We start from the raw sequence: 12602 nt of genomic DNA, 5'->3' as shown, positions 1-12602 counted from the left end.
TGAAGTACTTAGTGAAGTACTTCACTTAGTGAAGTAAACCAGACAGAGAAAGACAAATGATATCACTTATATGTGGGATCTAAAAATATACAAATGAATCTATATACAAAACAGAAACAGGCTCACAGACACAGAAAACAACTTATGGTTACCAAAGGGGAGAGGGAGGGAGGGACAGATTAGGAATATGGGATTAACAGATACAAACTACTATACATAAAATAGATAAGCAACAGGGATTTACTGTATAGCACAGGGATTATATTCAATATCTTGCAATAACATATAATGGAATAATCTGAAAAAAATAGCTGAATCACTTTGCTATGCACCTGAAACTAACACAACATTATAAATCAACTATACTTCTATAAAAAATTTTTTTAATTTTAAAAATAAAAAAGATAGTGTCTCCCTTCAGGACAAAGTTCAGGTAGGCTTACTATCCATTATAAAAGATCTGAGTTCCCTAAAATTGGGGTTCCTCTCTTAAAATGTAACCCACTACATGTGCACGCATTACTTGGCTCTTTCATGCCACCCTGTAGAAATTGGGGTCTGATGAAACAATGCAAAAATGATGTTACTCTAGCTACTACTATTGCTGTGAGTAATAAGCTGTCCTTTGTCTCTGGCCCAGGAATCTTGTGTCTTCTGCCAGCATCCATGAGGCAGTCTTGTAGCTTTCAAGTCAGATAAAATCTCAAACCCTTCACAATGCTTGACTGTTTGGCACCTGTGAAAGTAATTTTAGCACAGGACTTAACAGCAGTGTTAACAATATCAAGAACCATGTTGGATCTTTCATATAAAACTTCCCTGACACCCAAATGGAGGAGTTCTTTTATTTCTTCAGACTTTCAGACTGCATGAACAAATACATAGTACTGCACTTTTCATGAGACTCTAAATTCGAAAGCTTCTTTCAGAAGTTCTTCCAAAAAGTCTCAGCACTGAACAAAGTTTTGGGGACAAGAAATAATGATCATCTGTAACAGTGGCCACACAACTGGACCAGATGTTTTTAAGTTCTCCTCACTGATGGCAGCCAAGAATCTCACCCCTCCACCATACCAAGAGCTCTCCTTCCTCCCTCCTGACTAAAGCTGGACTCTTTGCTTCCTCACCACCCCCACTGCTTTCTCCTCTAAATCCTTCAAATCCACCTGCTTCTTTCATCTCTGCTGCCTCCTCCAACATCCAGACTCTCATCTCTTTCTAACCTTCCTCTCAGCTTTCACCCTCTCCCCTTCCAACCCAGATCCTACATGGCCATCAGAGTTTACAACTTCCTCGGATCCACATCACCTTCATCAGGGGCTTTCAAACCAGGAAAACCTGATAGACAGCTGCTTGTATCTGTTTGATATATTGGACTTCTGTTAAGATTATTTTGAGGGGAAAAAAAAAAGAGTTCCACTGCTTTAAAACTTTTTGAAAAATGCTAGCCTGAAAGATAAACTTCAAGCCTTTAGCTTATCATTCAAAGCCCTTCATAATATTGCCATGTCTCCTACTCTCCCTGCACCCTCAGAAGGCCTACACTTTAGTAATTGTGTCTACATCCATATCACCTAAAGTTGTTTGGGTTTTGGGGTTTTCTTTTTGTTTTGTTTTTTTTTACCACACTGCTGCTTTGATCAAGCCTCACTGCACACAGTGTCAAGTCCAAACTACTTAAGTTTGTAATCATCACTCTCCCTGTCCTACTCTCCTCCTTGGCACAAACTCTCCCCTCTGGCAAGCTTGGTCTCTTCTCAGTGGAAAATGGGCTCCTATGAGCCTCCTTTGAACCTTTGTTTACATTATGGCTGCACCTTTTCTCTCTGCTGTCCTTCCCTTCCACCTAGGAGTGCCCCTTCTCCACCGCCCCAAATACAAGATACGTATAACTACAGTGGCCAAAGCCACCTCTGATCACTCCAGCCCATGGAGAACCCATAGTAGGGTGTGTGTGTGTGTGTGTGTGTGTGTGTCTGTGTGTGTGTGTCTGTGTGTGTATGTGTGTGTCCCCAACCTATGCTCTAACTCCATGGAGGTAGAAAAATCTCAATGCACCCCACACTGCATCCTCTCTCCCCCAACCCTCATACACATACTTGTATCTGGCAATAGCAGATTCCCAGTAAACATGGAACTCAAGAACCTTTCCTTCTGCTTTCCCCACCTTTCCAATCGAGTAACACAAATTCCTGATGCACCACATTATCTCTGATTCTTGACTCAAGCTATGTGCTCCCTTATCGCCCTACTTTCCAACTTGAAATGCCCTGGCCTCTTCTACCTTCATTACCTACCCAATCCCTACTTATTCTCCAAGATGCAGTTCAGTCACCACCTTTTTATCTAACCAAAGTTCTGTGTCATCCTATATGACAACTTCAACTATGAGGTTGATTCTTTCTATGTCTGGATTCAAAGTTTCTTGATCTTATCATTGATTTAATAGATCCATATAAAATTTTGTATCCTACTAACAGATATTACCTCTAATACCTTTTTCATCATAGCACTTATCACCTTGTATCACAAATGTCTGCTTCTGTGTCTGCCTCACACTAAGAGATGATAAATTCCTTGGGGGGAAAAGGACTGTGTCCTTTATCCATCTTTGTGTTTTCATCACACAGCATATTCTATGTGTTCAACAAATATTTGTTAAATGAAAATGTGAGTTTTTGCAGCTACTTAGCTGTGATAGTTAGCTTTATGTGTCAACTTGATTAGGCTCTGGTGCTCTGATGTTTGGTCAAACTATCTTTTAAATGTAATTACATTTAAATCAGTAGACTTTGAGTAAAGCAGATTACTCTCCATAGTCATCCAATTAATTGAAGTCCTCAAGAGAAAAATACTGACATACCCCAAAGGAAGAAGGAATTCTGTCTCTCTGGAGAACCCTAATACATCAATTGTGGTTATAGAAGTGAAGGTAGCAGTTAGCTAAGATGATCTAAAGTTGACAATTGGCAGGGCAGTTGGAGCAAAAGGACAAAGGTAAGGGAATTGAAAGTTTGGGCATAAGAGTGACGGAAATAATGGGTTGTGGAAGCTTAAGCTGGTTGGGAAGGACAAAGGAGTCAACCAGAAGAGGGTCAATGGATGGTGAGAAAATAGAAGGATGACAGGATCAGAGATCTCAATGAGACTGAAGAAACAGGTGTGTAGACACAGGTCTAAGAGTCAGAGAAGAGTGCCATCTGAGGTGCTAAATGGGTATAAGATTTCTGAGATGGTGCTGGTTCTGATCATGACACCATCCAGATGTGGTCATAGAAATGGACAGGTGAAGAAAAGTGTAGAACCTTCTATTAGTAAGGATTCTACAGAGAAACAGAACCTATAGGATGTGTGTGGATAAAGAGAGGAATTTATTTTAAGGAATTAGCTTATGTGATTGGGGGGACTGGCAAATTTGAAATCTGCAGGACAGACCAGCAGGCTGGAGGCTCAGGGAAGAGTTTATGTTACATTCCATATACCTTATATTCCATAAACATAGTTTCAAAATTTTACTATTATAAGAAGTATTGAAATAAACATCCTTGTATAAAATAGGGTCAATTTTTCTAAGTATTTCATGTATGTACAACTTTGTATCTTAAGAAAACACACTGTCTTTTTCCAAAACATATATCTCTGGACTGTGGATCAACCAAATGAATGTTGAAATTGCAGAGCATGATGCCAGGTGGAGAGGAAGCATATGGGCCATGATCCTAAATCTATAAAGCTTTTTTTCTTCCATGTTCTCTCTCTTGACTTGCCATGATGTTGTTTTTAAATTTTATTTATTTATTTATTTTTGGCTACATTGGGTCTTCCTTGCTGCGCGTGGGCTTTCTCAGGTTGCGGTGAGAGGGGGCTACTCTTTGTTGTGGTTTGCGGTCTTCTCAATGCGGTGGCTTCTCTTGTTGCGGAGCACAGGCTCTAGGCATCCGGGCTTCAGTAGTTGTGGCACACCGGCTTAGTTGCTCTGCAGCATGTGGGATCTTCCCGGACCAGGGCTAGAACCTGTGTCCCCTGCATTGGCGGGCAGATTCTTAACCACTGCGCCACCAGGGAAGCCCTGCCATGATGTTTTTCTTTTTCTTTTTTTAAATTATTATTTATTTTATTTTATTTTATTTTATTTTATTTTATTTTATTTATTTATTTATGGCTGTGTTGAGTCTTCGTTGCTGTGTGCAGGCTTTCTCTAGTTGTGGAGAGCAGGGACTACTCTTCCTTGTGGTGCGTGGGCTTCTCATTTTGGTGGCTTCTCTTGTTGCGGAGCACAGGCTCTAGGCACATGGGCTTCAGTAGTTGTGGCACGTGGGCTCAGTAGTTGTGGCTCACGGGCTCTAGAGTGCAGGCTCAGTAGTTGTGGTGCATGGGCTTAGTTGCGCCACAGCATGTAGGATCTTCCCGGACCACGGCTCAAACCCATGTCCCCTGCATTGACAGGCAGATTCTTAACCACTGCACCACCAGGGAAGTCCTCATGATGTTTTTCATTTGCTATTTAATGTCGTTCTGAGTACAGAAAAAATTAAAAATTTAAATTATTAGTATGAAGTATACTGTTTGTCTTTAGGTGGAATGCCAGTTTTATATGCAAACGCAAGAGCATTTAAATCATATAACTCATATGCAGAATCACTAAAATCACAGAATCTGTATTTTTTTAGTTGGTACATGTTACAAAATGTGTATTTCATTTTTATCAGAACAAAACTAACTCACCTGTTTTAACTTCACTTCTTAATGTATACAATTCTACCTACCTTCGGCTTACTGATGAGTAAGGAAGGACTGAAAGGAGAAGGAACTTTGCTTTCTATGTCATCATTTTCAGAGTAAGCGGTTGGCTGATGCAGTAAGAAAGGATATGATAGTGTTCCTCAATTGTTTCTGTTTCTTAAAATGCCTTCTTTTTGCATGTGAAGCAAGTTCTAGTTGAAATGGAAAATGTGGCTTCTGGGGCTATAAAATAGAATTCTGTGCCCATCGGGCATCATGAATGCCATATGGATGGGCAGCAAGGACTAGCAGACACATGTTGTAAGTATCTTCTCTGTTCATGTTCATGCTCCATTGTCTCATTGGACTTCACTTACTAAACACAAGTTCAAAGATAAAATTATTAAGAATTTCGAGATGGCAACAGCAGATCATTAAGCCAAGTGTGGGATCCTTCTGAGCATGGAGCCCTGATGTACCTACCCAGGTCACATGTCCATGAACCATCAATGTCTGTGATGGGACAAAGTGACATGGTTCTCAAAAGATTGGTTTCTGAAGAGCAAAGAAGACAGAAGAGGAGCGATGTGTTAGGAAAGATTTTTGAGAGCAGTGATAACCTTTGCTTCCAGCTAAATATCCCAGGAATGCTGGAAAATACCATATATTCTCTGTTTATAGGTTACAAAAATTTAATATAGATCTATTAAATAAATCATGAGATCAGGAAATTTTGAATCCAGATATAGGTGGATTGACCTCATGGTAAAAATTGCCCAAGATGACACAGAACTTGAGCTGGGCAAAAACACAATAATCTGGGACCCTAGAACCTCAAGGACTAGGAAGAAGATCCACGGAGCACACTGGTAAGACTGGCGGGTACTGTCCCAAAGGAGAAAGGGTTTTAGAAGAAGGTGAAGGAAAATGTTTCAGGAAGAGCAACAAAATGCTAGAAGAATTCTGACAACCTGCCCCCACTCCCTACATGGTAGCTGGTGAATGAACAGCCCAGTGTTTCCCAGAGAGAACCAGATTTCCAAAAGGCGGGGGAACGTTTCGTTTGTTCATTTTTGTTTATTTTAAAGAGACTCAGGCTACAAGGAGGTTTCTGGGGAGACCTTAAAGATGGCCGAGGAAAAAGATGTGGAGATCAACGTCCTCCCGACAAATACATCAGAAATACACCTATATGTGAAACAACGCCTACAGAACACCTACTTAACGCTGGCAGAAGACCGCAGACTTCCCAAAAGCCGTGTGGCTGACTGGGTTTTGGTGCTCTGGCTGGGTGTCAGGCCTGTGCCTCTGAGGTGGGGGACCCGAGTTCAGGACATTGGCCCACCAAAGAACTCCCAGCTCCACGTAATATCAAACGGTGAAAGCTCTCCCAGAGTTCTCCATCTTAACGTTAATATCCAGCTCCACTCAACGACCAGCAACCTACAGTGCTCGACACCCCATGCCAAACAACTAGCAAGAAAGGAACACAACACCAACCATTAGAAGAGAGTCTGCCTAAAATCATAATAAGGCCATAGACACCCCAAAACACGCCACCAGACACAGTCCTGCCCACCAGGAAGACAAGATACAGACTCATCCACCAGAACAGAGACACCAGCTCCTTCCACCAGGAAGCCTACACAACCCACTGAACCAACCTTAGCCACTGGGGGCAGACACCAAAAACAACGGGAACTACAAACCTGCATCCTGTGAAAAGGAGATGCCAAACACAGTAAGTTAAGAAAAAGGAGAAGACAGAGAAACACACAGCAGATGAAGGAGCAAGGTAAAAACCCACCAGACCAAAAAAATGAAGAGGAAATAGGCAGTCTACCTGAAAAATAATTCAGAGTAATGATTGTGAAGATGATCCAAAATCTTGGAAATAGAATACAGAAAATACAAGAAACATTTAACAAGGAACTAGAAGAACTCAAGAGCAAACAAACAAAGATGAACAACACAATGAATGAAATTAAAAATTCTCTAGAAGTAATCAATAGCAGAATAACTGAGGCAGAAAAACGGATAAGTGACCTGGAAGATAAAATAGTGGAAATAACTACTGCAGAGCAAAATAAAGAAAAAAGAATGAAAAGAATTGAGGACAGTCTCAGAGACCTCTGGGACAACATTAAACGCACCAACATTCAAATTATAGGGGTCCCAGAAGAAGAAGAGAAAAAGAAAGGGACTGAGAAAATATTTGAAGAGATTATAGTTGAACACTTCCCTAATATGGGAAAGGAAAGAATCAATCAAGTCCAGGAAGTGCAGAGAGTCCTATACAGGATAAATCCAAGGAGAAACATGCAAAGACACATATTAATCAAACTATGAAAAATTAAATACAAAGAAAAAATATTAAAAGCAGCAAGGGAAAAACAACAAATAACATACAAGGGAATCCCCATAAGGTTAATAGCTGATTCACAGCAGAAACTCTACAAGCCAGAAGGGAGTGGAACAATATATTTAAAGTGATGAAAGGGGAAAAGCTACAACCAAGACTACTCTACCGAGCAAGGATCTCATTCAGATTTGATGGAGAAATAAAACCTTTACAGACAAGCAAAAGCTAAGAGAATTCAACACCACCAAACCAGCTCTACAACAAATGCTAAAGGAACTTCTCTAAGTGAGAAACACAAGAGAAGAAAAGGACCTACAAAAACAAACCCAAAACAATTAAGAAAATGGTAATAGGAATATACATATTGATAACTACCTTAAGTATAAATGGATTAAATGCTCCAATCCAAAGACATAGACTGGCTGAATGCATACAAAAACAAAACCCATATATATGCTTTCTACAAGAGAGCCACTTCAGAACTATGGACACATGCAGACTGAAACTGAGGGGATGGAAAAAGATATTCCATGCAAATGGAAATCAAAAGAAAGCTGGAGTAGCAATTCTCATATAAGACAAAATAGACTTTAAAATAAAGACTATTGCAAGAGACAAAGAAGGACACTACATAATTATCAAGGGATCAACCCAAGAAGAAGATATAACAATTGTAAATATATAAGCACCCAACATAGGAGCACCTCTATACATAAGGCAAATGCTGACAAACATAAAAGGGAAAATCAACAGTAACACAATCATAGTAGGGGACATTTTAACACCTCACTTTCACCAGTGGACAGATCATCCAAAATAAAAATAAATAAGGAAACACAAGTTTTAAATGATACATTAGACAAGATGGACTTAATTGATATTTATAGGACATTCCATCCAAAAAAAAGAGAATACGCTTTCTTCTCAAGTGTTCATGGAACATTCTCCAGGATAGATCATATCTTGGGTCACAAATCAAGCCTTGGTAAATTTAAGAAAATTGAAATCGTATCAAGTATCTTTTCTGACCACAACACTATGACACTAGATATCAATTACAGGAAAAAATCTGTAAAAAATACAAACACATGGAGGCTAAACAATACACTACTAAATAACCAAGAGATCACTGAAGAAATCAAAGAGGAAATCAAAAAATACTTAGAAACAAATGACAATGAAAACACAACGACCCAAAATCTATGGGATGCAGCAAAAGAAGTTCTAAGAGGGAAGTTTATAGCAATACAATCCTACCTCAAGAAATAAGAAACATCTCAAATAAACAACCTAACCTTACAATTAAAGCAATTAGAGAAAGAACAAAAAAAAAAAAACCCAAAGTTAGCAGAAGGTAAGAAATCATAAAGATCACATCAGAAATAAATGAAAAAGAAATGAAGAAAACAATAGCAAAGATCAATACAACTGAAAGCTGGTTCTTTGAGAATATAAACAAAATTGATAAACCATTAGCCAGACTCATCAAGAAAAAAAGAGAGCAGACTCAGACCAATAGAATTAGAAATGAAAAAGCAGAAATAACAACTGACACTGCAGAAATACAAAGGATCATGAGAGATTACTACAAGCAACTCTATGCCAATAAAATGGATAACCTGGAAGAAATGGACAAATTCTTAGAAAAGCACAACCTTCCAAGACTGAACCAGGAAGAAATAGAAAATATAAATAGATCAATCACAAGCACTGAAATTGAGACTGTGATTAAAAATCTTCCAACAAACAAGATCCCAGGACCAGATGGCTTCAAGGAGAATTCTATCAAATATTTAGAGAAGAGCTAAAACCTATCCTTCTCAAACTCTTCCAAAATATAGCAAAGGAAGAATACTCCCAAACTCATTCTACGAGGCCACTGTCACCCTGATACCAAAACCAGACAAAGATGTCACAAAGAAAGAAAACTACAGGCCAATTTCACTGATGAACATAGATGCAAAAATCCTCAACAATATACTAGCAAACAGAATCCAACAGCACATTAAAAGGATCATACACCATGATCAAGTGGGGTTTATCCCAGGAATGCAAGGATTCTTCAATATACACAAATCTATCAATGTGATAAACCATATTAACAAATTGAAGGAGAAAAACCATATTATCATCTCAATAGATGCAGAAAAAGCTTTTGACAAAATTCAACACCATTTATTTATTCATTTATTTATTTATTTACTTATTTATTTATTTATTTATTTATTTTTTATGGCTGTGTTGGGTCTTCATTTCTGTGTGATGGCTTTCTCCAGTTGTGGCAAGCGGGGGCCACTCTTCATCGCGGTGCGCGGGCCTCTCACTATCGCGGCCTCTCTTCTTGCGGAGCACAGGCTCCAGACGCACTGGCTCAGTAATTATGGCTCACGGGCCCAGTTGCTCCGCGGCATGTGGGATCTTCCCAGACCAGGGTTTGAACCCGTGTCCCCTGCATTGGCAGGCAGATTCTCAACCACTGTGCCACCAGGGAAGCCCCAACACCCATTTATGATAAAAATCTTCCAGAAGGTAGGCATAGAGGGAACTTACCTCAACATAATAAAGGCCATATATGACAAACCCACAGCCAGCCTCGTTCTCAATGGTGAAAAACTGAAACCATTTCCTCTAAGATCAAGAACAAGACAAGGTTGTCCACTCTCACCACTATTATTCAACATAGTTTTGCAAGTTTTACTCACAGCAATCAGAGAAGAAAAAGAAATAAAAGGAATCCAAATCAGAAAGGAAGAAGTAAAGCTGTCACTGTTTGCAGATGACATGATACTATACATAGAGGATCCTAAAGATGCTACCAGAAAACTACTAGAACTAATCAATGGATTTGGTAAAGTAGCAGGATACAAAATTAATGCACAGAAATCTCTTGCATTCCTCTCCACTAATGATGAAAAATCTGAAAAAGAAATTCAGGAAACACTCCCATTTACATTGCAACAAAAGGAATAAAATACCTAGGAATAAACCTACCTAAAGAGACAAAACACCTGTATGCAGAAATCTATAAGACACTGATGAAAGACATTAAAGATGATACAAACAGATGGAGAGATATACCGTGTTCTTGGATTGGAAGAATCAACATTGTGAAAATGACTATACTAGCCAAAGCAATCTACAGATTCAATGCAATCCCTATCAAACTACCGCTGGCATTTTTCACAGAACTAGAACAAAAAATTTCACAGTTTTTATGGAAACAGAAAAGACCCCGAAAAGCCAAAGCAATCTTCAGAAAGAATAATGGAGCTGGAGGAATCAGGGTCCTGGACTTCAGACTATACTACAAAGCTACAGTAATCAAGACAGTATGGTACTGGCACAAAAACAGAAATATACATTATTGAACTGGATAGAAAGCCCAGAGGTAAACCCACGCACCTATGGTCACCTCATTTTTTATAAAGGAGGCAAGAATATACAATGGAGAAAAGACAGCCTCTTCAATAAGTGGTGTGGGAAAACTGGACAGCTACATGTCAAAGAATGAAATTAGAACACTCCCTAACACCGTATACAAAAATAAACTCAAAATGGATTAAAAACCCAAATGTGAGACCAGACACCATCAAACTCTTAGAGGAAAACATAGGCAGAACACTCTATGACTTAAATCACAGCAAGATCCTTTTTGACCCACCTCCTAGAGAAATGGAAATAAAAACAAAAATAAACAAATGGGACCTAATGAAACTTAAAAGCTTTTGCACAGCAAAGGAAAACATAAACAAGACGAAAAGCTAACCCTCAGAATGAGAGAAAATATTTGCAAATGAAGCAACTGACAAAGGATTAATCTCCAAATTTATGAGCAGCACATGCAGCTCAATATCAAGAAAACAAACAACCCAATCCAAAAATGGGCAGAAGACCTAAATAGACATTTCTCCAAAGAAGATATACAGATTGCCAACAAACACATGAAAGGATGCTCAACATCACTAATCATTAGAGAAATGCAAATCAAAACTACAATGAAGTGTCACCTCACACCAGTTAGAATGGCCATCATCAAAAAATCTAGAAACAATAAATGCTGTTCAGGGTGTGGAGAAAAGGGAACCCTCTTGCACAGCTGGTAGGAATGTAAATTGATACAGCCACTCTAGAGAACAGTATGGAGGTTCCTTAAAAAACTGAAAATAGAACTACCATATGACCCAGCAATCCCACTACTGGGGATATACCCTGAGAAAACCATAATTCAAAAAGAGTCATGTACCAAAATGTTCATTGCAGCTCTATTTACAATAGCCAGGACATGGAAGCAACTTAAGTGTCCATTGACAGATGAATGGATAAAGAAGATGTGGTACATATATACAATGGAATATTACTCAGCCATAAAAAGAAATGAAATGGAGGTATTTGTAGTGAGGTGGATAGAGTTAGAGTCTGTCATACAGAGTGAAGTAAGTCAGAAAGAGATAAACAAATACCATATGCTAACACATATACATGGAATCTACAGGGAAAAAAATGGTTCTGAAGAACCTAGGGGCAGGACAGGAATAGAGATGCAGAGGTAGAGAATGGACTTGAGGACCCGGGGAGGGGGAAGAGTAAGCTGGGATGAAGTGAGAGAGTGGCATGGACATATATACACTACCAAATATAAAATAGATAGCTAGTGGGAAGCAGCCACATAGCACAGGGAGATCAGCTCGGTGCTTTGTGACCACCTAGAGGGCTGGGATAGGGAAGGTGGGAGGGAGACGCAAGACGGAGGAGATATGGGGATATATGTATACGTATAGCTGATTCACTTTGTCATACAGCAGAAACTAACACACCATTGTAAAGCAATTATACTCCAATAAAGATGTTTAAAAAATTTTTTTTAATAAATAAATAAAATAAGGAGGTTTGTTTATGATAACCAATGGTTCCAGAGACATATTGGAATGAGATTTGAATTCTGAGTGTAAAAGACCTTTGAAGCTAGGTGGGACTAGATGGGCTGAAGTCCAGAAGGAAGTCTTATCTTTCTAAAGTTATTATCTTTCTAAAATTCAACTGCTAATCGTTTTGCATGGCTCCCAAACTCCTCTTCATGCAGCCTCCCATCTTTCGCTCCAGCCCTTAGTGCTTACCACTGCCCACCAATATAACAAGGTATTCATCAATGTTAGCTCTAGGTAGCAGAAGCATGGATGATTTTATTCTTCTTCTTTTTACTGTCCCTGTAGTGAGTTGAATAATGTCCCCTCCCCCCCCCAATTCCTCCAATCCATGTCCAGTAGAACCCCAGAATGTGACCTTATTTGTAAAAAGAATAATTAGTAAAGGATCTCAAAATGAAATAATCCTGGATTTAGGGTGGGTCCTAAATCCAATGCTTGGTGTTCTTATAAGAAGAGGAAAAGACAAAGATACAGAGTAGAAGGTAATGTGAAGAGGGAGGTGAAGACTGGACTGATGCATCTACAGGCCAAAGAATGCCTGGGATTGCTGGCACCCAGGAAACCAGGAAAAGCTAGGAGAGGCATCAGCTTTC

Source organism: Eschrichtius robustus, chromosome 15 (genome assembly GCF_028021215.1).
Source record: "Eschrichtius robustus isolate mEscRob2 chromosome 15, mEscRob2.pri, whole genome shotgun sequence".
Lineage (NCBI taxonomy): Eukaryota > Metazoa > Chordata > Mammalia > Artiodactyla > Eschrichtiidae > Eschrichtius > Eschrichtius robustus.
Note: the sequence above shows the minus strand (reverse complement) of the source record.